Source organism: Schistocerca gregaria, chromosome 6, assembly GCF_023897955.1.
Source record: "Schistocerca gregaria isolate iqSchGreg1 chromosome 6, iqSchGreg1.2, whole genome shotgun sequence".
NCBI classification, from domain to species: Eukaryota; Metazoa; Arthropoda; class Insecta; order Orthoptera; family Acrididae; genus Schistocerca; species Schistocerca gregaria.
The window spans coordinates 38,224,879-38,252,273 of NC_064925.1; positions in this window are offsets into that span (position 1 = coordinate 38,224,879).

Consider the following 27,395-nt stretch of genomic DNA (forward strand, 5'->3'; position numbering starts at 1 on the left):
ACTGAATTTATTATTATCACCTCTGTCAGCTTAAACGGTCTCAGCTTGCGCTATTCACATAAAACCGAATTTCACTTGCATTTGAGTGCAAATTTAGACCGCTATATCGTGCCAAGGGATAAAGCTTTCACAAAACAATAGGATAGCCATTAATTAAACGATTTTATCTAACTTCTTACAACATTTGAACCGATTCGCGCAATTTGGGAACATAGAAGTGGCGTGCTTAGAAAGGCTCACAGAAACGTGTATTTTGCACATAAAATGCCACTCTATCTAAATTTTTGAAACTGAGTTTTCAATTTTACCGTATTAAGGCGTTTTGTATTTGTTTGATTTACTTGAAACTGTTTACGCGCATTCGATTGAAGTAAGTACGAATTTTATGTACTACAATAACCTCGAATCTAAACCATCTTATCTCGATAACTGATCAACATTATTGGATTAAAACAAAATTGTTTGGACTCTCTTTATCTACATTTGTACAGTGTTTGAACCGGTTTGTATCAGTTTCAAGTATAGAAGTGACGCGCTTCAGAAACCTTACAAGAAAAGATGTTTTTTGTACGTAAAATCCAAACGAAGCAAGATTGTTTTGAAACTGTTGAAACTTATCTTAGACGAAGGTCCGACACATGAGTGGACCAAATTTGAACCATCAGTCTCACTCCAGTCAGCAGTTATTTAAGGACGACTGTTTTTCCTCGTAAAATCCAAATGGTTCACATACAAATGGTACCACTAACTGAGCTTTAATTTCAGCTCAATTACAATCTTTTGCGAATGGAATTAATCGATTCATCCATTTTTCCTGGGCGCCAGCTCCGAGTCGTCGATGAAACAATGCTTATTATACTGTAAAAAAGCACAGCAAATCCGATGTCAGAACGTCTATAAAAATGGCCACAGTTCCGACCTAAAGAAAACTATTTCTTAGGTCAAATAGGAACCTAACACCAAGAGCAAGCAAAAAACAATTCCGTGCGTGGCCTTTTCTACGCTGTAACAATTCATCTCTATTACTTGTTACTTTAAATGTTTTTACTGTCTGTCATACCCCTTCATACCATTTTCGTGATACATTTATTTTCCTTTATTAACCCTCATTTCAATGTCTCTCTTGCGTATGTGCGTTCTGTCCCAATTAATATTTTGTAATGATGAGATTTTGATTTTTTGCTTTCTACACATTGTTTTCTTTTACACATTTTCACGACTTTGTTGCAGTTACATAGCTTTTGAGGCATCTGTTTGTTATTGTTTTCAGTTACTAGGCTTTAGTTAGCGCCTTTCTCTGAAATATCCCATCTTCCAGGCGTGACAGTGCTGGGCAGCTGCTGCGACGTTTGGAATTTGGAAGAGAGGTACTGGCGGAAGTAAACCTTGGGAACCGGTAATCGAAACCGGGACCCCGTGATCCAGAGGCAGCAACGCTAGCCAGTACACCAGGAACTGCGGACATCATCAGAAGAGGAAAAATCTGTTTTTCACTGTCGTCAGCCCAGAAATTCCATGAAAAGCAACAAACAATTGGCTTTAACATGCTGCCCAACGTTTTCTGCACAAGTTCAGGTTGAGAAAAAACATGTTCCACAACAGATCGGAATATCTCAGGGGTCACGTTGAGAATGCGTTGGGCAATTTGTGCCTTCAGTTGAGCTACATTCGTAATGGGAGCCCTGAACACAACATCTTTCACTGCCAGAGATTGCAATGAGACAGTGGGAGACGGATTAGAAGAAAGGTTTAGGAGAGAATACGAGCTAGGTAGTAGGAATAACAGAGGAGAAAGACTAACGGAGTTTTGCAATAAAGTTTTAGGTGCTAATAGCAAGTATGGTCTTCAAAACTCACAAGAGGAGGGGGCATAGCTGAAATAGACCAGGAAATAGAGGGCGAATCCAGCTGAATTAGATTTTTGTAAGGCATAAGTTCCGAAATCAGATACTGAATTGTAGGGCTTATCCAGGAGCAGATATATATTCAAACCACAATTTGGTATTGATGGAGAGTTGGCTGTAAGTCAAGAGACTATTTAGAAAGATTCAGTGTGTAAGATAGTGGGTTACGGAAGTACTAAGGAATGAAAAGATAGGCTTTGAGTTCTCTGAAGCTATGGATACTGCGAAAAATATATTAGTCAGCAGGCAGTTCAGATGAAGGGAAATGAGCGTCTCTAGAAATGGCAGTCCTAAACGTTCGAAAGGAAAACGTAAGTATAGGAAAGGTAACTGCGAAAAAACCATGTCTAACAGAGGAAATAATTGAGCCGGCCGACGAAAGAAGGAACTACAAAAATGTTCAGGCAAGTTCAGGAATATAGAAGTGCAAACACTTAGGAACTAAATAGGATATCCAGGGAAGCAAAGGCGAAATGACTACATGAACAATATGAAGCAATCGGACAATAAATTACTGTCGAAAGGACTGACTCGGCATATAGAAAAGTAAAACGAAGGCGTTAACAATTAAAAGTGAAATAGAAATTCTTCTACTAAATGAATACGGGAGAACGAATGCGTGGAAAGAGTACATTGAAGGAGTCTGTGAGGGGGAGGAATTGCCTGATGACATCATGGGAAAAGTAAGTAACGGAAGTCGACAGGGAAGGGCATGGAGAACCAGCATCACAGTAAGAATTTAAGAGAGTTTTCGATGAGTTGCGGTCACATAATGGAGAGGGGATGGATAACATTCAGTCAGAATTTCTAAAATTATTCGGGGGTGTGGCAACAAAACGACTAGCCACGTTGGTGTGTAGAATAAATGAGACTAGTGATTTACAGTGTGACTTCTGGAAAAATATCACTCGGCAGAAATGGATGGATTTGAGTGACTTATAGCGATGGACTAGTGGGTTTGTTTAGGGGAGTTGGTGGGACTCTGACGTGAGTTGCATGTTAAAAAAGCCCGAGTACGTTCGCATGACACAATTTTTGAGAAAGTTTTTAACGGCACTGAAAAAGGTAAAGTGAGGGAGTTGATAACCTGCTTTTCAGTCGGAGTCCTTTAAATAAACAGGAACTTATTCGAATTTTTTGTACTCCCTTACGAGCATTGTCCCACCGGTTGACAGATCCTTGGAATACTCGTAGAAACGGGGTTTACCTACAGAATGTTCCATGGTCGCTCATTGTACACTGCCATGCGAGTAAGGAATTCTAGAGCAAACGTTTATCTAACTCCACGCCAGCATGAACAACGTCCAGAAAATGAGTAATTTTGTACGGATATGGATACATGATGTTTCGCAGAATTTTATGCACAGGTCTCACAGGCATGTCCAAAGTTCGGGTAATTTCCCGTGCGCTCCATGTTTACACTACTCTGCTCGAGCCCGCTGGCAGTGCAGAATATTTCATCAGGAATATCGTTATCATTTACTCCAGACCCTTGGCAGACATCGGACCATACCCCTGAGTGTCCAGAACTTCTGCGGAGCTACTGGCGCACAGTCACCGTTCCTGTAAAAGAGCTTTACAAGCAGCTTGCGATCGTGCGTTGAGATAGTTACCATGAGTATCTCAGACGCAAACTGAAAAACATCCGTTTACCATGTGTCTTATATTTTGCGCATTTTCCCCCTTACTGCGCCATCTGATCGTAAAACTTTCGTATTTCTTTTCCTGTAGCGTTTTTGCCTTTTTCGATAATAATCCGTTCAAGTTATAAATAGTATTGAGAAGTGGTTAGCTGTTTACAGCATTTTGAAACCGGAACTACAATTTTTATAATACTACGATTCGATAACGTTATTTTCCTTTCTAACACCATTATTATAATGAACATCCGCAATCGAGTTAAACAGATTACGAAAATCAATTTTGAATTGTCGTTAGTAGGGTCTTGATTTAAAGGTCTTATCCTTATTCACCCCATTATGATATGAGCAATTGCCCTGTTGTTCTCAGGGCGTCGAGCGGAGAGCGAGATTGAGTGAGCCTGGAGAACGCCAAGGCGCTAACGAGACGTCATTAAATTAAAATCATTTCTCGGCGGGAATTTTACAGTCACTCGGTCTTCTTCCCTCTGCTGTCTAGCAGCGAACGTGCCGAGTCGGCGCTGCCGGAAAGCGCGAGAGGTAGCGCGTCAGTGCCAGGCAAGGAGGAACTTGCCGAACACGGGCCCCGTGTTCCCCGTTGTCAGCGCTGCGGCCACGTCGCAGGAGACTGCGGCCCCGCAGCCCGGCGTGGCCGTGGACGTCCGTCAGAGCCTCGGCGGTCTCCACGAGTGGAGCCGCGCCGAGGCTCGGTCCCAGGAATCTGCTGGTGCCCGTTGTCGGTTGTCGAGGTGGTGTTTAGGCAGGAGACTCAGCAGCAGCACACAGCCGGTAAGGCTGTACTTGTACTGCCCCAGTGGCGGTGACACAGGCGCCCAGCCTAAGCTGAACAGCTAGAAGACAGTTAGATCGGTTCTTCATCGACGAAAGGCAGCCCCCACCATCCCCAGTCAGCCACTGTTGTGGTCGGCAGGAATGCTGATCGTCCTGTGAGGAAGGACGGCTGTAGATTTGCAGCAGTGGACTCCAAATCAAGTTGCAGGAAGCTTGTAGACGGTAAATCTTGTAAGTTGAGGATGAAGTGGTACTATCACCCTCCCCCCTCCCCGTCGCGCACACTGGTGACTGAGATGATTGAATATCCTATCTTTTCCAAGCCTCTAAGCTCTCTCGTCTGCTCTAGTGTTTAACTTCAGGGTTTCAGAGTGTTCCTTTACGTGAACTTTGCATCCCTAAAGGTATTATTATGTCACCTCTAAGTGAAGTTACTACATGTAGCCTTGTTACTGTGGCACGTTCTGTCTGTTCCGCACTGTTGTCAAAATGGTGATCGGTTGTTCTCGGATTCCCAGTCGCATAGTCTGATGAAATCCGCTCGTAGCTTGTTTGTAGTTTTGGCCTCCAGCGTTGACATTCAGTTACAACACCGTTACGAAGCCGGTAGCAGTTGCGGCCCAGTTAGCCGTCTCTGTCGTTCTAAACAAAATATTATCCGTGCACTGCTTACTATTGCACTGTGCAACATACCCCAAAACAGTTAAATCTTTCTTAAAGGTCTAAAAGGGAGCTAAATGGACTTACACAGAAAAAGTGAGGACTAAAAGGTCTTCTTGCTACAAAACATGATTTTTAAATAGAATATCTGATCCAATACTACGGAAAAAATTCGCAGAAGAGCTGCTGTAAAGTTTGCAAACTAGGAGACGCGGTACTGGAAGAAGTAAAGCTGTCAGGACGGGGCGTGAGTCGTACTTGGGTAGCTCAGTTGGTAGAGTACTTCCCCGCGAAAGGTAAAGGTCCCGAGTTCGAGTCTCGGTCCGACACACAGTTTCAATTTGGAGCTGCTGCTTCATGATAACGCACGTCACCACATCGAAAATGTCATGATGTACAAGTTACGCCAACGTAAGTGGGAGACACTTGAACACCCTGCCTATAGTCCTGATCTCATCCCCCTGGATTATCACGGCCGGCCGAAGTGGTCGTGCGGTTCTAGGCGCTACAGTCTGGAACAGACCGACCGCTACGGTCGCAGGTTCGAATCCTGCCTCGGGCATGGATGTGTGTGACGTCCTTAGGTTACCTATGTTTAATTAGTTCTAAGTTCTAGGTGACTGATGACCTCAGAATTTAAGTCGCATAGTGCTCACAGCCACTTGAACCATTTTTGATTATCACGCCATCGCTCTCTTAAAATAAGACCTTGATAAATCAGCTATACCTGTCGGAGGATGTGTATCAGGTAGTTACGGACTTCGTCAACCAGCAGGACTTGTTGTTTTAGCTAACAGTTATCTCCAGCCTGATGCGTCGTTGGGATGATTTCCTGAATGCGCACGGCGATTTTTCCTGATCGGCATACCGATTCTGGATTGTACGGCTTTTAAGCAGAAACTTTCTAATCGTTCTTTATAAAATTAGATGACTGACAGGCATATGTGATTGAGCTTAAGTTGACAATTTATATGATTACGATCTTATTTTTTTAGTTGCTGTCATCTTCTTAGTAATTGTTTGTGTAGGTAATCCGTTCTAAAAAAAAACATTTTCTTCAGTATTAACCTCCACAGCTCACATTACGCGCTCCACTAATAAGTAGAGCAAACAGACTGAACGATTAAAGTCTCCTATGGCAAATCTTAAAGGGGACAGCTTTCGTCTAGACTTTAGTGAGGATTTAGTGTCATGTAGTCTGCCATGAGTCGTTCTAAGGAACACAACATTTTAAGACCTTCCTGCAATATACGAGGAAAGTCGACACTGCAAAAATTATTTGTAACAGGTGTATGAAAAGACTACTGCTGGTATCAAAACAGACATTTATGACCACTGCATTTGGCTTCAGTCGTCGGGATTGCAGACGTCTATGGCAGACCTTTCTCAGTCTCCAAAAATGTACTGAGAGACAGCAGAAAAGTTTCATATTACAAAGGTTAGAAGTGTGGTTCATTGTGTACTGCAGTTCCAAAATGTTATATGATTGTAGCGTGCTGTGGTCATATTCAGGTACGCATAACAAGTCTGTGTTTTGTGTGAGTGACATATGATAGGATTTTTCCGCAAAACGCGTCCCATCACTGTATTACCAAAAGAGAAGATAGTTGTAGCACCGGTAAATATCTCAACTGCTTGTGAATTTTTCCGAGTTTCGATATATTGAATAATTAATCGCTCATTTTCCACAAAGAACTAGAATGGCTCAGTCAAAAATGTAGTAACGGTTCCTGTGTTAATATTGGAGTCCATTACACTTTCGACTGAAGGACTCCAAAAACGCTAAAATCAGTCTTACAAAAACCCAATAATGCGGGCACTAGTCACCACCAATATCCGCTGCTTAGCATCGGTGGTCCCAGGGCAGGCTCACAACAATGAGAAAATCGCGCGACGTGACTCTGCCGTTGCTTACCAACTGTCTGCTTCGAGAGCTCAAGTCATCCGGGCGTGTGTCGAAGTTCTTTGAGAGAAATACAGTGATTAAAGAGTTTGCTGCCGTTCTTAGCACATAGAAGTTAAATAAGTTTTTGAAGAAGGTTAACTTTTGAAGAGAAGCAGACTTGTGACGAAAAACGATGGAAGTAAGTGACCAATCCATATTTAGCCATCGTAACAAGTCCACGCTGAAATCTGATACTGTAGGCAACAATTTCAAAATCTGCTACTGCTGAATGCTGCGTGTCATAATGAGAGTAAGATACTGCGTGAATCCGAGCATCACCAAAACCACTTCCAAAGTTTATACGCGTATTTCCTTAGTGTTTTGGCTTGGGAGTCTCCTGTGAATCGTGCATCACTCTGCTTCGACAGATATGCTCCGTGTTTCCACTAATGAACGATTTCTGTTGATTTCCTATTTCGTGGTCGCTTGTTTCAAAACTAGCTCTTCGGAATTTGTGCGATGATTCAAAGGAGCAATAATTGTTAAGCTTCGTGTCGTAATATTTTGGGACAGTCAAATACAGCAATTCGCCCTTTATTGTTTTCTATTTTTGGGACAGTAGGGCTAACGCAGCAACTTATTAGAAAACTTTGATCGTTTAAGGGGACTTGCGATGAACTCACACATATTCAGTGGATCTACACTTACGATGATCTCAGCATGAGCCTCATGAGACTGACAAAACGAGCAGCGGATGCTTCTTCGCTAAACCACGTGAAACTAGCGTAGATGCAGTAATCGAGAGTGCACGCTGCTGAATTTTAACTCCAGCTCAGGTGTGTGCATGTTCCTACAAGCAGTAAATATACGTTCGAAGGTAACAGGTCTGTTAAACGGTTCATCTGCAACCCTCCGACGCTTCGCCATCTTAGATTCTTCGGGATATATGCTAAGCAAAACAGATCGCCTTATATGCATTGTCAATTATATTAAATTTTTTTGAGAATCAGGAGAGATCAATTTGATTTGTTTTGCGTTTGTAGCGTGAATGTAAAACTGCAGTAGTAAAACAAGCATCCCAATTAAATAACGTGTTTTGTCACTATATACGAACCTATTTGTCTGATTACTATTAAGTCCTTTATGTTGAGTACACATGAAGGTGGAAGTGAATTAAAATACGTGGTTAGATGCATCTGAAAAGAATTTTAGGAATAAATAATAAGAAAACAATCCCAGATACGGGATCATTTTCACTATTGCCTCTCATTATCAGAATTTGCTGTTCCACTACTTAGAACCATTCATTATGTGGTACGGAATTCAAGTGTTTCGCAGGACAGCTTTCATACTGAATGTCATTATCAGCTTAGCATTGACATTGCCATTGAACTTTCTCGAAACGTTTTATAGAAGTTTACATGTTCAGTAAACTATGTATTACATAAGTTTTCTTAGGCGTTAGAAGGTAAAGACACTGCACCGTGCATGTCGCCATGGGATGTACGTATTAATCTTCCTCCATTCTGCAGGATTTTGCATCTAAGTACGAAATATAAAATGACAATTTAGATTTTAACAACTTGTTTGCATGTTCCTGAAACTTCAGAATTCTTATTCGGATACAACGATGTATCAGTCACAAGAAAGGTGTAACATGAATATAATTAGTTAAATGTTCTCAAGTCTGATACGCATATTCATCACAAGATGTTCTGATGCGCATGTTCCTCACAAGATGTACGCTGCAAAGTCACCGAATTTTCTGATTCTGCTGCGGCTGCACATTGGGCTGTGTCGTAACACTGGTAACTGCTTACAGTAAACGCAACTAGCACTTAATTGTGAGCCTCAAGTGACTGATCATGATATATTTACTATCGGACTGTTTACTGAAATTTATGACTAATGCAATGAAACAAACTGTTTAGCTTTGTTGGTCGTAGGAATCGTTCCCTACTGAAGAGACAACCCAGAAAGAGGGATGGATGTGGATGCTAACCATGGCCGATTTACTCCATGACGCACTACTTCACTCTTTACTCTTCACCTCTAAACAAAATAACGAAAGATTCTAGTAAGATCCACGAAGGAAGGAAGATAGTGCAAAATTGATTACTAGGGTCCAAAAATTTACCACCTGATTTCAAGAGCTGCGTTGCACCTTCGGCCTATGCTGTGGAGCTCTATATTCACAGACGTGGAAAGTTGGTTTTGACGTCTCGTCGACTTTCGGATTGGGCAAAGGTGTACTTTTTTTTCACTAACTGCTTATATTTTATGACCCACCGCCTAATTTCTTATGGTGGGTCGTATGTTGCCACTTAGCCGCTGTGACTGGGTCCGGGGTCCGGAGTGACTGGAAGTAACACCACACCGGCTTCCGTCCCCACTCACACCGTTGCCCGTGTCCCGCCACGTGGAGGCGGGCTCTATTTGTTTGGATCTATTTGATATCTTTTTTGTGCACCATTAGAAAAACTTATAACTAATACAAAATCAAGTAAGATATTAATGAACAAAACGAAATTATGTATTTAGAAAGAAGAAAGGAAGAGAACTGAATAGAGAAGGGATAGGTATAATGTTGCCCGTCACCTGGTTGTGGGCGGCGGCCCGGGTCTTGGAATGGCCCTCAAGACGCTGCCTTTAACATCTACCATCCTAAAAACCAACTTAACTGGAAGAGATTAGGATACGTTAAAGTTAGAAACTAAGACTAAGACCTTCATGTCCAGCCTCCTAAACTGTTTACGATATACAATAGAGACGTAACTGATTTTGTGCTTGGCTTAAAGTTGCTAATGAAAGTAATAAGGTAATGACGCTAACGGTTTGTGTTGAGCCTACAAGGCTCCTAGTAGAGTACATAAGGCGCAAGCACCTCCAGGCCCCGCCGACAACACGACCTGAAAGGTGGTTTTCCCCGATCTACCATAGGTATCCGTCGGGTTGGGCTCAAAAGAGAGGGACCAGAATTAAGATCCTTCCATCCAGGACGTGCGCCGCCTCTTACCAGGGGGCGTAGGTCCCTTGAAGAGGTGCCTAACTTAAAGCTTCAGATCAGAAGTTATTAGTGTAGTGGAGGTTGAGGTATAGGATTTGTAGGTTGGTTGTACAAACAGTTCACGCTGAGCCAATGAGACTTACAGTGATACGTGGTATGGCAGCTAGCACCTTCCGGCCCCGGCAGCAACACAGCCTGAGCGGTGGTTTTCCCCTATCTACCATAGGTATTCAGCGGGTTGGGCTCAAAAGAGAGGGACCACAATTAAGATCCTTCCATCCAGGACCTCCGCCGCCTCTTACCATGTGGCATAGGTCCCTTGAAGAGGTGCCTAACTTAAAGCTTCAGATCAGAAGTTATTAGTGTAGTGGAGGTTGAGGTATAGGCTGTGTAGGTTGGTTGTACAAACAGTTCACGCTGAGCCAATGAGACTTACAATGATACGTGGTGTAACAGTTAGCACCTTCCGGCCCCGCCAGCAACACAGCCTGAGCGGTGGTTTCCCCCAATCTACTATAGGTATCCGTCGGGTTGGGCTCAAAAGAGAGGGACCACAATTAAGATCCTTCCATCCAGACTGTGCGCTGCCTCTTAACGGAAGCCGTGGGCCCCCTTGAAGAGGTACCCAGCTCTAAGTTCTTATTAGACATGGAGATGCTGTTAACTATTTACATATAAGGTGCAATCTGTTTTTAGGATTGTGTGTGACTTGTGCATCTCTTGTCGGTTGTTCCTCTCAGTTCTTTGAATTTGACTTGGTTGACACTATGGATCATCCGCGCTGGACGCTTCAGTATCTGTGTTGGTGCCCTGGCCTGTATCTGTTTCTTCTTCATCACTCGTGGTGCTAATCATACCTGTGTCCCTCTGGGCATCGTGACGTCTGTTTGGACCGACTTGCCTTCGGTAGGGTCTGTTGCGCAAGTATTCTAATTGTTGGATCTTCGAGATTTCGTCCATTAGTTTGTTGAGTTCAGTCCACCTTTCCGAGTCGCGTATTATGGCATGTAGTTCGTTCTGTGTGTCTTATGTTTGTGCGTTGCCCGCAGAAAAAGAAAGTATGTTCAGGGGAACCTTCTTCACCGCATGTGCATCTATTAGTCTTCTGCAGACTCAAGCGGTACAGGTGCGTGGGATAAGGGCCATGTCCTGTGATGAAATGTACCATACCGCGGCTGGGATCAATATGTTTTAGTTTTAGTCTTTCCCGGATGTCAGGGAAGAAGTTGTATACACGGCGGCCCTTATCGCTGTTGGCCCACTCGCTCTGCCAGGTATGCACTCGCCATTCTCTGAATTGGCGTGTTGTCTCAATCGGTACACGAGTGATCTGCCGAACCTGGTCTATTCTCCCCATCCTAAGCCAGTACATTGCTGCGCGGTACCTGGTGATGATATCTGTGGGGAAGAGTCCCATGACGACACATAGTGCGTCATTTGATGTTGTGTTGAATGCCCCTGTTAGTCTAAGTAGAACACTTCCTTGGCCTCGACGTACAGTGGTTCTGTTGGTTGACAGATTTAACCTGTGGGCCCACGTACTGGCAGCAAAGCATAGTACTGACTCGAAGAGAGCGCAATGGTATGTTCGTGTCACTGACAGGGGTAGTCTGAATTGTTCCGAATTTAGCCTAGCCAGTTTGTGTAGTAGCTTTTCTGCTTTGTGTGTGCATATTCGCATGTGTTCGTGGAAGTTCAAACGTTCGTCAATGTATACTCCTAGATAGCGTGTAACCGCGAGTCTTTTTATGTTTGTGTCCCCGATTTTGACTATTGGGTTCCTGCGGAGGATACCCTTTAGCAATGTATAAGTTGTTTTGTTTCCTGCTATCTTTAATTTATTATCTGTGCACCATTGGGTTATTGTCCTAAGTGTTCCATTGGCTCTTTCTCCTAGCTGGGCACGGTTGATTGCTGAAACTACGACGAGTACATCATCAGCATACGCGACAACTCCATCTGTCAAGATGTGCTCCTCTAGTAACTGTAGGAGCGGTTCTATAACTATGTCCCAGACGATGGGGCCGCAGATCGACCCTTGTGGACAGCCTTTTGTAATTCGTTTAATCACTGCCTGTTTGTCCATTTGCCAAACGACCATTCTGTCTCTGCAGTAGTCCATGGAACTATTATACACTCTGGTACCTGCAGGTGTCTGAGCCTCTTGAACAAGGCCGGCCACCAAGGGTTGTCGAAGGCACCCGAGATGTCTTTCATAATTGCAAGTGTGTATTTGGAGGGCGTGTCGTGTACTATTTGGAGTGCTCTGTTAATTGCGTCGTCTATAGATTTCCCTTCCCTGAAGACGTATCGGTGTGGTGTCAGTCCCCGTAATGTTCGGTGTGCTTGCAGTCTGTTGCAGAGTAGCTTTTCTTGTACTTCACCGAGTGTATTGATAAGGCAAATTGGTCTGTATCTGCGACAGACATGACAGCTTTTGGTATGTTACGCGCACTGTCGCCTCTATTGCCAGACCCTCCGCAGACTTTTGTTGCGGCTGTTGCTGCGGCTTTTTGTGTGGCATTCGTGGTGTCTGCCGGCGCTGTGGCCTGTTCAAGGTCGGTGTTACGGTTTCCAATATCATTGTTATGAACACTACAGTCTCTGGCGTAAGGGCAGCAATAGCCGTCGTCTTCTTCCTCTGTCAGTGAGTCAGAGAGAGTTATTTTGGTTTGATTTGATTACAGTCTGGGGTGTCTGATTTGTTCGTGTTTTCCGTTTCGGCTCCAGTTGTGCTGGCTTGCGTTACGGTTGTGTTTAGCACCGTTGGGTTCAAGGTCTCACCTTATATGAATTTGATTGGTTGGATGCGTCCTTCGCATTTTGTAGTGTCGTATGTGCTTCGTTGTGCTGGAGTGGATGGGTGATCTTGAGTCGTTAGCAACGCTGTGCAGTTGCTTTGGCTGGTCATGTATGGTGTGGTGTTCTGGTCTGTCGGTATCAGCATTTGGGGTTATCCTGTCTATTCTGAGTAGTCCGTCTGTCCTGTTCATGAGGGTCGCCTGGAATGTCATCCAGTGCATTACTTGTCTTTTGATTAGTTTGGCGGCTTCTGGTGGCATTTGTCCGGTGAGTGTTAGGTCGTCTATATATTCAATGATTGCATGATGGCTGTCCTCCAGGTTTGTATTGGTTATCAAGCCTGGAATGTGACCATTGTTGGGGTAGTCGACAGCTAATAGTTTTTGCCTCCTACGTCAGAGTATTGCACGTAGATGGTTTCTGTGCCTGGTGGATGGTGACTTGTATGATCTTGTTTTTCCAGGGGTGAATTTATGGAGCATGTTGGTTGACTCAGGGGGGTGTTGAGTTGCCATAGTCAGCACTGTCAATCAGTCTATGAAGCAGCTGTTTGTAGGTCTGGCAGACGCCACTGCTGCTCTTATTGCAAATTCGGTTTCTGTTCCTGCACGGAATGCAGTCGATGGGCTCTGCTGCCCGACAGCACGCGCGTTTGTCGCCCTTTTTGCCACACCTCGATCAGGTCGTACCTGTGTCTGCGCAGGCTTTGGTTGTGTAGCCAAGGTCACAACAGTTGTAACACTGGCTCACTGACAGATAGGGATTGGAAGTCTGCGTACACCCTTCCTTTTTTGGTGAGGTACCAATAAATTCTGGGTGTGACTTCCAACACCTGATGGTGGTGTCCCTTTCCTTTGGGCCCTGTGCCGAATCTGCTTTTCACGTCTTTGTCGAATTCGTCTTTTGTAAAATCGTCACTGAGATTCTGGTCGTATAGACACTAAAGAAATTCTCTATCCGAGATAGTGTCTGTCACTCGATAGACTATCACCAAAGGTTGCCGCTTTCTGGGCCCCTCACACGCGATATTCTCAATATCTTTCGACTTTTCTATTATTTTCCTACAGTCCTCCTGTGTTGCTGCTTCGACAATCACAGCTGTCTTCGTGTTTCTTATTGACTTAATGTGTAGGTTGTCTCGTCTTGGGTTGATGTTTTTTGTCAACGTTTGTTTTATTGTTTTCGTGTCTTGGTTGTTGGTAGGTGTACTAGGTGTACTATTAAATGGATCACAAACTTTTCAGGTCAAACAATCCCATTTCTTAAGTGGCTAGAGAAAATCGATTAAATTTCACGTGAGGTCGCTGAATGACCTTGTGAGTAATTTTAGACATATGAAACTCCAGAGTGTAAGCGCTCCGCCAACACTACAGCATGGCTACAACTTTACAAGAGAAATCATTTTGTGTGCTGAAATTTGCGTGAGGTCACTGCATCGTTCACGTCCAACGTCATTTTGCCGGCGATACAGCACGAAGCCGCCTCTCCACTTGTAGATTTATTAGTGGTATGCAAAATCCTTGAAAGTTTGTTGTATATCCACAGGGAAGGGCATAGGTCGGCTACGCACGTGTAATGATAACGTCGAGCATATCAGAGACGCGTTCACACAGAGCCCTCGCAAGTCCACAAGAAGGCAAGGACAGGAATGTAAAGTTCCACAAACAACGGTGTGGGTGTTCTGAAACGACGTCTGCATATGAAGGGGGAGGGGGCAGGCTACAGAAGACTTCCCGGGGAGGCCACCCCCGTTAGGCTGTCAGATTCCAGGTGCTATCTGCGGCTGACAATGTCCCTCAGTCAGATGCAGTCGCTTGTCCTATTTCAAAGGAAACCTCTCGGTCTGCAACATTCAGGCACTCAAAAAGGGTTGGATTATTGGTAGCTGGGAGGTCCAATGTCAGGCGCGTTATGTAGACCCTTAGCGATACGGCTGCCAAGGAAGGGAAGAAAGCCCGTGTGCATATCTGGTGGGGCCAATCCATATGTGGGACGGGTCCTTCCGGATGCCATGAAGAGCAGAGGGTGCAGCCAACTGCAGGTGGCTAATAGAAAGTACTGATGCTCTAATCGTTATAGGTACTTCAAGTTATGCTTGGACGACATTTTTTGCGAAGAACCTAACAGTGTTCAAAAAGGATAGGCTAAATACAGCTGGCAGTCGCGTGTTTGTTGCTGTTAGAAGCAGTTTATCTTGTACTGAAATGGAAGTAGATAGTTCCTGTGAGTTAGTATGGGTACATGTCATTCTTGACAACCGGAATAAAATAATAACTGGATCGTTTTACCGACCTCCCAGCTGAAATAATGCACTTGCTGAAAGGTTGAAGCCGCGCGGAATTAGCCGAGCGGTCTCAATCGCTGCAGTCATGTACTGTGCGGCTACTCCCGACGTAGGTTCGAGTCCTCCCTCGGGCATGGGTGTGTGTGTTTGTCCTTAGGATAATTTAGGTTAAGTAGTGTGTAAGCTTAGGGACTGATGACCTCAGCAGTGCAGTCCCATAAGATTTCACACACATTTGAACATTTGAAAGGTTGAAACAAAACTTCAGTCTAATTTCAAATACGTACCCGACTCATACAGTTATAGTTGATGGTGACTTCAACTTGCCCTCGATATGTTGCTGAAAATACGTGTTTAAGTCCGAAGGTACCCATGAAACCATCATGCGAAATTCTGCTAAACGCATTCTCTGAAAATTATTTCGAGTAGTTAGTTGACCAACCTATTAGAATCCCAAACGACTGTGAAAACAATGTTGATCACTTAGTAGCAAATTATCCTGAGCCAGTAACGAGCATCAAAACCGATACAGCAATTAGTGAAAACAGGGTTGTCGTAGCTAGCCGAAGAACCGTAACTCCAAAATCCACTAAAATACTTCTATTAAAAAGAAAAAACAGATAAAAATTCGCTTCACTGTTTCCTGAGAGACAATTTCCATTCCTCTTTAATTAACAATGTAAGTGTATATCTGATATAGCTTGAATTCTACAAAGGATTTCACGTTGATTCCGTTTTTCTAGGTTACCAGAAGACTTTTGACACCGTACAACACCAGTGGCTTGTAAACAAATAGCGTGCTTACTTGATATGGCCTCACTTATGCAAGTGGATACGAAATTTACTGTCAGAGAAGTCACAGATCGTAGTAGACCGAGCGACGCAGTGGTTAGCACACTGGACTCACATTCGGGAGGACGACAGTTCAAACTCGCGTTAGGCCAGCCATATTTAGATTTTCTGTAATTTCCCTCAATCGTTTCAGGAAAATGCCGGGATGTTTCCTTTGAAAGGACACGGACGATTTCCTTCCCCATCCTTCCCTATATAGTTTCACGGACATGACACAGGATTTGGGGTGCGCATAATTAAATCACAAGCGTTTCTCGTTGTGGCGGGACCTTATCACGACATTTCAGTCACTAGTTTGTTCCTCCGAGTGCAAAAATATTTTGTTGACGCCGACATACATCGGGAGAAAAGATCATGTTGATAAAATAAGTAAAATTAGAGTTCGCACGGAAAGGTATATTTGTTCGTTTTTCCTGCGCATTGCTCGAGAGTGGAATAACAGAGGATTATTGTAAAGATGGTTCGATGAACCCTCTGCGAGGGATTACGTATGATCTGCAGAGTATCCGTGAAGATGTAGATGTAGACGTATGCAACGGAAGTTTGAAAGTAAAGGTCCTAATTTAGACCGTCACCTTCAAACGATCCACGACGTTACCCTACAGCAGCAGGTCAGCTCAGAAATCATAAGACACTGGAGCACGTATCTTTAACGACTTTATTGGTCCTGGTTTTCTTACCTGATAAGCGCTTTCAGATGCTCGGACACTGTTCTAAGGAGTTCCAGCCTCGGCTTTTAGAGACTGTGGCTGGCACATCCTGCAGTATGAGCATACTGAATGAGTGCCCATGCATTCTGAATATCTCTTCTTGCTCCACAGTACCAGGCCTTTAGGATTGGTTACTTCTCCCTCTATGTCATAATTAGAGCGCTGGATAAGTTTTGACAAGGGAAGGTGAAAAAGTTCTGTTCTCTCTGTTTCCGACCTAGACACCGAGAAGAGCACGTGGTTCCAGTGTTTGCTAAAATTAAATATAACGTCAGTTCTAGACTGATCAAGAGAATTAACTATCGAGCGAGCTTAGCATTGGTCAGGGAGAGAGTACGTGACATGTGTGACCGACTTGATGTGACATCCAGAGTGTTGCTGTCTCTACACCATTATGTACCAAACCTTCTAACCAGACAAGTCTTGGACCGATTTGATGGCGCCTTTTGGTCACTAGCGGAGTACACAAGGAAGAAATCGGCGTCCTGTCAACTACCCGAGTTTGAACGTCTTAATAACAAGGCGCAGCCGAACGAGGACGCTCGCACGGTCGTCAACCTCAGTGAGAAGGGATTCGACGCAAACACATTGAAAGTGCTCAGCAAGAGTCTTAATCTCTCAATTACGTCCATAAATGTTCCTACGGCGGCCTTCGTTAGTGCAATAGAGCAGGTGGCCCAGAAATTTACTGCCAATGATGCCAAAGAAGTGCGAGGAGAGATTGGCAGAGCGCTCACGAAACATCTCTGGGGACGTTTTCCCTTAAACAACTCAGGGAAGATGATAGCGTTGTGGCGTTACCAGTAGATGAAGGGGAATGCTATCGTCGTCCTACAGAAGGCAGCTTATGAGAGTAAGGTGCGACAACTTCTGGACGACCCGGTATAAAGACCAGTGGACAGAGACTTCACAAGACAAGGTGGATAAGTAGATCTGGGCTCTTCTAAAGGGAATCGGCCTTCCAGAAATGATCGTTAAGCAGCTAAGCGCAAAAGCACCAGTGACGCCAAGCGCTTATGGTCTGCCTAAGGTGCAAAAAGCAGGCGTTCCTCTACGTCCAGTAGTCAGCAACACGGGCGCAGCCACCTACCTCACTGCTCAACACCTTCAGAAGCTGCTCTTGCCATATGTGGGAAAGTGTGCCCGTCACATACGTAACTCAGAGGATTTCCTATATCGCCTGAGGCAGTTACTGGTCAAGATATCTGACATCACGGTCAGTTTCGACATGAAAGCAACTGTTCACCCGCGTAGCACTGAATGATTCGCTTGATCTGATAGGGAAAAGTTCGACGGTTCTCTGCTAGACTTATTGAGACACATATTTACCTCGTCGTACCGCCTATACGGGGATCAATTGTACGTGTAAATGAATGGGGTGGTAATGGGTAGCCTTCTCTCACCGATGATGGCTAATCTCCTCATGGAGAGATTTGAAGATGAGGCACTTACATCGGCCCACATCAACTGCAATGCTTTTTTAGGTACGTGGAAGACGCCTTTGTCATATGACACCACGGGAGGGAAAATCTCCACGTTTTCTTGGATCTCCTAAACTCACGCCATCCTAACATTAAATTTATCATGGAACTGTAGATGGATGGGCTATCCCATTCCTAGGTGTACTAATCAAGAGGAAGGCAGATGGTATGTTCAGTCACAGTGCGAAGGTGTACCCCAAACACACTCCGACTTGTAACTATCCGACATAGAAAAATAGTTTACTCAGAAATGGTTGAACAGACACAAATAATTTGGCGACGGAGCTAGAACAAGAACAACGGATACTCTTCTAGATATGTTCAAAAGGCACCGCAATCTCTTTACCCATCAGAGTTTCGTTAAGAGGTAAAAGATGAAATGAGAAAGTTGGATATTTGCCATATGTCGGGCCGATATCTGCAAAAATCAATAGAATTCTCCTCGAACATACCATCAACAGCGTGTTCCATCCACCCACCAAACTTAAGGCTCTGCCACGGAGTGTTTACCTGGGTCTGCGGAAACCAGGCTTTTACCACATACGTTTTGAATGTGGGATGGAATACACTCCTGGAAATTGAAATAAGAACACCGTGAATTCATTGTCCCAGGAAGGGGAAACTTTATTGACACATTCCTGGGGTCAGATACATCACATGATCACACTGACAGAACCACAGGCACATAGACACAGGCAACAGAGCATGCACAATGTCGGCACTAGTACAGTGTATACCCACCTTTTGCAGCAATGCAGGCTGCTATTCTCCCATGGAGACGATCGTAGAGATGCTGAATGTAGTCCTGTGGAACGGCTTGCCATGCCATTTCCACCTGGCGCCTCAGTTGGACCAGCGTTCGTGCTGGACGTGCAGACCGCTTGAGACGACGCTTCATCCAGTCCCAAACATGCTCAATGGGGGACAGATCCGGAGATCTTGCTGGCCAGGGTAGTTGACTTGCACCTTCTAGAACACGTTGGGTGGCACGGGATACATGGGAATGTGCATTGTCCTGTTGGAACAGCAAGTTCCCTTGCCGGTCTAGGAATGGTAGAACGATGGGTTCGATGACGGTTTGGATGTACCGTCACTATTCAGTGTCCCCTCGACGATCACCAGAGGTGTACGGCCAGTGTAGGAGATCGCTCCCCACACCATGATGCCGGGTGTTGGCCCTGTGTGTCTCGGTCATATGCAGTCCTGATTGTGACGCTCACCTGCACGGCGCCAAACACGCATACGACCATCATTGGCACCAAGGCAGAAGCAACTCTCATCGCTGAAGACGACACGTCTCCATTCGTCCCTCCATTCACGCCTGTCGCGACACCACTGGAGGCGGGCTGCACGATGTTGGGGCGTGAGCGGAAGACGGCCTAACGGTGTGCGGGACCGTAGCCCAGCTTCATGGAGACGGTTGCGAATGGTCCTCGCCGTTACCCCAGGAGCAACAGTGTCCCTAATTTGCTGGGAAGTGGCGGTGCGGTCCCCTACGGCACTTCGTAGTATCCTACGGTCTTGGCGTGCATCCGTGCGTCGCTGCGGTCCGGTCCCAGGTCGACGGGCACGTGCACCTTCCGCCGACAACTGGCGACAACATCGATGTACTGTGGAGACCTCACGCCCCACGTGTTGAGCAATTGGGCGGTACGTCCACCCGGCCTCCCGCATGCCCACTATGCGCCCTCGCTCAAAGTCAGTCAACTGCACATACGGTTCACGTCCACGCTGTCGCGGCATGCTACCAGTGTTAAAGACTGCGATGGAGCTCCGTATGCCACGGCAAACTGGCTGACACTGACGGCGGCGGTGCACAAATGCTGCGCAGCTAGCACCATTCGACGGCCAACACCGCGGTTCCTGGTGTGTCCGCTGTGCTTTGCGTGTGATCATTGCTTGTACAGCCCTCTGGCAGTGTCCGGAGCAAGTATGGTGGGTCTGACACACCGGTGTCAATGTGTTCTTTTTTCCATTTCCAGGAGTGTATATCGGCCAGACGACTAATACCGTTGCCATAGGCACAAAGAACATCAAAGGCACACTATACTGACACAGGAAACCAAGTCAGAGAATTGTCGTGCATTGTTTAAAATTCAATAATTCTGCGAACTATAACGATGCCAAGATTCTAACACATACATAGAGATATTGGGGCAGCATTAGCAAAGAATCTATTGAGATTAAGGTCACGTGACATGAGTTTCCAGTTGAGTTCTGCCTCGAATTCGGGACTCGGTCTCCTGAAGTCTCAAAGGGGACAACATGAAGACCCCATGGGACACAAATATGAAGACGGAGTTAGAGAAAACTGCCCGATGCATGTAGCAAAGGACGCACACGAAATGGTACCTCAGACAACAGATCAATACGTGAGGACGCTTTACCGGGTCTCGAGCAGCAGTTTGAGCAACAGCGGCCTGAGCATAACACTGCAGCCGCTCCTGGTGGCCACGGACCTCGCACGGAACGCCTGACAGGGCGCGCCACGGTAACAGAACGTCCTACCCAGATCACAGGTGACGACAACCGGACAACAAAATGTGTAGCACGACTTGGGCGTCGTTCAGAACTCCAACAGCGAGACTGACAACGGGCGATGACCACAGCGTTCGGAACTGCCGCGGCCAGAGGGGAGCACTACAGCCGCCGCTATTGGTCGGTGCATGACGCGGGGCGGGCCGCACACGGAGCGCCTGGCACAACACAGCCGTCAGTACCGGACTCGTTCCACACTGGAATCAGTATCAGGCAGCACCTGAAGAAGACTGCGAGTCACGCAGTTGAAATATCGGTACAAGAAAGCGGCGAACAAACGGCAGACACACGATCTTGATTTCTCTTCTCTGCACATTACTTCCTACTCCAAAATTTTCTTCAGTTTTCTATACTGCCTGCTCAGTGTACAGACTGAATAACATTGGGGATAAGCTACAACTCTGTCTCACTGACTCCTCAGCGACTGCTTCCCATTCCCGCCCCTCGACTCTTATAACCGCCGTCTTGGCTTTTGTACAAGTTGTCAATAGCCTTTCACCCCCTTTATTTTATTCAGGTTACCTTGACATTTTCCAAGAGAATGTTCCAGTAAGCTTTTCTGTAAGTTCTTCGTACCTCTACAAATATTATAAACATAGGTTTGTCTTTCCTTAATCTATCTTTACAAATATTATAAACATAGGTTTGTCTTTCCTTAATCTATCTTCTAAGAGCTGTCGTGGGGTCAGCATTGGGTTGCCTGTTACACCTTTCTAAGGAATCCTAACTGATCTTCCCAGAGGTTGACATCTACAAGCTTATCCATTCTTCTGTAAAGAATTCGTGTTAGTATTTTGCAACCACGTGTAATTAAACTGATAGTCCGGTATTGTGCGCATCCGTCAGCACTTGCTTCAGCGCGGATGCACAAAAACGTTCGACTTTCTGCTGGAATCTCGAAGTCGCCAGCATGAAGGACATGGGAGGGGACTGCAGTGAGGTGGCGCCAGACAGGAATGTGGTACTGCTGGGGGCTACGTGGGGTTTCCTATCGTGGGGTTTCCTACGAATGCCGGACATTTGTCGCGCCGGACATTTGTCACGCCGGACATTTGCCACGCCGGACATTTGCCAGGTAGCTTGAGTAGCGATCCCTCAGGTAAGGGACGCCCTTCCCCGCACTACCTCTGTCCGCTTTCAAACCGCCCTCTCCACATATTACTCGATACAACCAGTACGTAAGGGACCTTCTTCTTCGACATCTTGGTCAAATACAGAGCCTCTTTTCCGAAATCGAAATATTTATAACTTTTGGTAATACCGACGATTATGTCAGTATGTAATTAGTTGACCAAGTATAAATATGGATTCCTCTGTCTGTACGGTAGCTTCCTTTCACGTTTACTGATTGCGATAGAAACAGTCCATCGGCATGGGAGCAACAAGAAAGGAACTATGAAACGAGAATGCAACTGTACGCTAATCATTTCTTTTTTATCACTGCATTTGTGCTTACTTTAATTACTACAACTGCATACCCAAAAGACACTAGGGAAAGAATAAATGGGTTTTTGAATGTTTGAAAAGAAGAACGACATACTCCATATTAATGTACTCTCTAAAAACTTTAGTTAATAAAGTGTAGACTGGGTGTTGTGTGATGTCCTTAGGTTAGTTAGGTTTAAGTAGTTCAAAGTTCTAGGGGACTGATGACCATAGATGTTAAGTCCCATAGTTCTCAGAGCCATTTAATAAAGTGTAGTGGGACAGTGTTCAAAACAACTGAAAACACGTTCACTAAATAGAGATAAGAACATCTATGACTGACATGTCATCTAAAGTCGACTTACAATATTAAAATGTTAGAAATAAGGAAATGAAGTAATACAGAATGCTACGCTTGTAACGTAAGTTGTTGTTCCGCATTGTTTAGCTCTGGTATTTACAGGGTCACAGAGAAAGCATCTTAGGTTCTGGAGGGAAAAGCCGTAATTGTAATTATCTGCGCTACAACAGAAACAAGAAGGACAACTTAAGGAAAAATAATGTGAGCTCACTATCGACTTTGAAGCAGATAGTTCCTGTGACTTAGTATGGGCAGAGGTTATACTCAACAACCGGAATAAATTAATAACTGGCTCCTTTTACCGACCCCCTGTCTCAGATGAAACAGTTGCTGAACAGTTCAAAGAAAAGAAAACTTGAGTCTCATCACAAATAGGTACCCTACTCATACAGTTATAGTTGGCAGTTACTTCAATCGGCTTTCCCCATGTTGACAAAAATACTTTTTCGTACCCTATTGTAAATAGAAAACAACTTCCATAATTGTTCTAAATGCTTTTTTAAAAATTATTTTTAACAATTAGTTGATGAGGCCATTCAAATTGTAAATGGTTACGAAAACACAGTCGACCTCTTAGCCACAAATAATCCTGAGCATCACGACGGATACAGGGATTATTGAACACAAAGTCGTAGAGGGGCTCACTTCCGTAACAAAGAAATTCACCAAAACTAAACGCGGAATATATATATTTATAAAAGCAGCTAAAAATTCAACAATCTCTTTCTAAGAGATTATCTCCAATCCTTCCAAACTATGTAAATGGAGACTATATGTGGCTTAAGTTCAAATAAATATTATCAACAGCACTCGAGATATTCATACCAAATAAATTAATAAGAGACGGAACTGATCCCCGATGGTACACAAAACACGACAGAAAGCTGTTGCAGGAGCAGCACAAAAGGCACGTATAATTTACACGAACGCAAAATCTCCAAGATTGGTGAAGTTTTACTGATGCTCGAAGTTTGGTGCGGATTTCAATACGAGATGCATTTAATAGTTTCCACAACGAAACTTTCTCTAGAAATGTGGCGGAAAATCCAAAGAGATACTGGTCCCATGTTAAGTAAACCAGTGGAGTGGCTCAGTAAGTACCTTTACTGCGCGACAGCGAAGGTAATGTTACTGATGACAGTGCCACTAAAGTGGAGTTAGTAAATGCATTTTCCGAAATTCCTCCACCAAACAAGACGAAGTAAATATTCCAGAATTTGAAATGAGAACAGCTGCAAACATAATTTAGGAGTAGATATCTCTGGTGTTGCAAAGCAACTGAAATGACACTGTCAGTGACAGAGGAAATGATCAAATATCTTTTCAAAAGTCTCTAATGTATAAGAAAAGTAGGTCTAATACATTTTTTCTGATGTTCTTTAGTAACAATTAATTTTCAGTAGTAAGCTCCTTGCTTTTACTGACCTGTTTAAAGACAATCAACAATTTAGTAAACAAATTTAATTTTTAAAGGATTATATCTAAACGTACTTAAGTAGATTTACATCTACTATAAATGTTTAGAGATAAACATAAATAAAAAATATTTGAAGTGCCAAAATTGTCTACCTTAGCATCAGATCAGTTTTTGGATGTCAATTTTAGGTGCAATTCAAAAGTTCAGTTCCTATTTTCTTCTACGAAAGCGTGTACTATCAGTTTAACAAACCATGATATTTTAGGTGATAGTTGCGATTCTGAAGCTTCAGAAAATTATTTTAGAACTCACAATTATTTAATAGTATGGCCATAACATTGGAAGGCAGAAGAAAGTTATCTTAACGTGACAACAATAGGGATACTTTTGTGAGGCTTGAAACACTTTTTAATTTTTACATTAAAGGCTGATTCGCATCACACTTTGCACAGGCTTTGGACCGTGAAAATGATAAATGACCATCTACCATTCTGACGTGTGTAAAATCAGCCTAAACACGCTGAACTAATGTACACTCTATTTACAATTAGAACTTAATATTAGCTCCGATAATGCTGCTTCAATGTTTTAATAATTTTATGTCAGTAACCTGCGAGGACTCGGTGGTCTTCATAGTTTTTAATACATTATTTTTAACGAATTTTAGTCCAGTTTCTGAATATGGGCAATGGCTTTCAAGCCAGGCCTAATGTTGCCAGTCTCTTTATAATTCTTTACGATTCTCTCTATCCTGTCGTCCAGCTTCAAGCACTTCTTCTTCCTTTTCTGACCTTCAAGATTCATTTCCAATTTCATGTACATACAGTTTGTGTGCTGTGCTTTTTTTTTCAAGCACTCCACCAAATAGTTGATTTTAGGGTGAGGGTTTCCAATAATACTATTTATTTTGTTGTGCCGCCCTTCATCAGCATTCGTCGTTCGGTGCCTTTTTCCGTAACAGTCCCACATTTCTATTGCGATATCCTCATTCTCTAGCCAGTTATCCACAAAGTAGTCAAAAAATTGAGAGAACCTTCCGTTATCAGGAGCTTCTGCATGAATCTCAATCCATCCATTGCTTACGTCTTTCAGTTTTACAACTGCCAGCGCTGCACACATGCTGACGTGACGACTTAAAATCTCGTTCTAGCGGTACTCCTCAGATAGACCGAGAACTCAAGTTCTTCTCCATAAACTCTTCTTCATATAGAAATAGAATCCACTTATTTCAGTTGTGGGAAAAAATTGACGAATGGCCGATATTGCAGCTGGCTCAAAGTCCATCATTACTTGTCTAGGACACCACTCAGAGACTGCCTCTTTTATTAGATGAAACAGACGAACATATGTGTCTTTCTTCTTATTAGGAAGCAGTGCAAATACAGTAGGAAGAATGTTTGTTTCTTTAATCGGGCCTGCTAAGTCTACGTGTATGGTGTTCAAAAAATGGTTCAAATGGCTCTGAGCACTATGGGGCTTAACATCTGTGGTCATCAGTCCCCTAGAACTTAGAACTACTTAAACCTAACTAACCTAAGGACATCACACACATCCATGCCCGAGGCAGGATTCGAACCTGCGACCGTAGCAGTCACGCGGTTCCGGACTGAGCGCCTTAACCGCGAGACCACCGCGGCCGGCACGTGTATGGTGTAGATCTGTTCAAACTTCTTGCTGCATCTCTTAAATGTTCCATCCATAAAAAAATGGGAACATGTTTTTAAACTTTCTTTTCCTTTTCTTCCACTAAAACGCATTATTCTCACCTGTAATCTATCGTCTACCAGAAGAAAACTACGGCCACCTCCCATTTTTAATAGATCTTCATGAAGCTCAATTTCGTAACAGTTCTTAGGCTCTTGTTGGTTCCCCCACTCTTGACTCCATCGACGACGCATGGTTCTCTTCATAGATTCTGAATTAGGCGTCACTAAACAAAGTCATAAACTATATTATGTAGATTTCCCATTTAATCCGCGTATATCTCCGATAACTGTGTAGTTTCTTCTCCAGGCCTTCTCTTCGCTCTTTCCACTTTCAGAGCTGCATCGCCAGGTGGTCCACAGAGATGTTCTCATACGCTCAACACTTCTCCATTCCTCGAAAGCAGCTTTCCCTTGCAACGATCCGCTTTTCGGCGTAAGCACATCCATGTAACAGCACCTTCTTTAGATTCCCTCTGTTTAAGATACGCGTAACCTTTCTAATGAGCAGGAAGCCTGCCCTTGTTCGTTGTAATAACTTCCATACTGATGGTCGCGTTAGGAACTTCGAAAGCAAACTGGGCGGGCGGGTGAGGAGGAGGAGGTGGAGGGGGGAGGGGGGGGGGGGGAGACAACGAGCAGTTTAAACCATGGCAAATGTCCAACGTGGAAAATGTCCGGTGTGGCAAATGTCCGAACACCGTTTCCTAAAAGGCTGCAGCAGGTAACGAAGCTGTCCAGAGCAACCGGTTTCCTAACGAGGTGTTTGCGAATTGAGCCTCTCCCACTGTTTGTCTACCCCTTGTCGCTCACCCTCAGTGCAGGTGTTGTCACTGTTTCTCAGACAGTGTCCTCGTCGATCAGCATACATAACTTCGCAAAGTTAACTTGCCGATTCTGGAGTTTCGTCATACATGTCATACGAAACTAATTATTTATATTTGGCGGATCTCACTTACAAAAGTACACTTTTAACGGTATTTTTAAAGTTCTAATTCACAATCTACTATTTATTGGATTTTTATCTCAACATAACTGAAATTTTGCTTGGTAAATTTCTTACATAAAATGGTCACTCGTACTGAGAAGCTTCCAGAATTTTTGGTGTGGAAGGCAGAATGAGGACTCAGACAGCTGGTTGCCCACTTTTCTGCCAGAGACTTTTAAACACGATCTTTTTTTCCTTTATTGTACTCCAACAGGAGCCTTTTTCAGCTGATTATTATGCAGTTCATTTTATAAAGATGCGATAACTACCGGGTCGGGGTAGCACAGTTGTTAACGTAACTGCCTAGCAAGCAGGAGATCCCGGTTTCGAATACCTGTCTGGCATATATCTTCACTCGTCCTCGCTGACTCTGTATAAATTCCCAGATGCAGCTGACATCAATATTTCCTTCCCTTTGAGTTAGTTTCTCCGCCTTTTTTTTTCTATAGGATGGTACTCCTCCACGCCCACACCGACGTGATGACCAAACAAAAATTTCTACTGACACCACCATATAACATGTTAGTCTTTGAATCAGGAGTCACAGGATGCGGGCTGTGATGTTGTCCGTGCTTCTCGGTAGGATTACTCATTGACATGGTCCATCAGGTGACAGAAAGTGGACGAAAGCGATCGAAGGGTAGCGGTGTGTAAGGGCAGAGGGGAAAAAAGTGCCAAGGCAAGCAGCAAGAGAAAAAAGCCTCTGCCACAGTAGAACTGGTACTAAGGGCAGGAGCGGCTTGCTAGCTGCGACAGTGCATGCAAGGTGAGGTTATGTCAGTGCGAGGCATCGTGGCATCGTGGTCGTTCCAAGGCGTGGCAGGCAGCGAAAGGCGTCCCCGGAGGCTGATCAGAAAGCCTCCCCGGTGCGTCTGACAAACCGGTTTCAGGCACTGTCTCTGGCTGAGCCAGATGCAGCTCCCTGCCCTGTTTCAGAGGATCATTC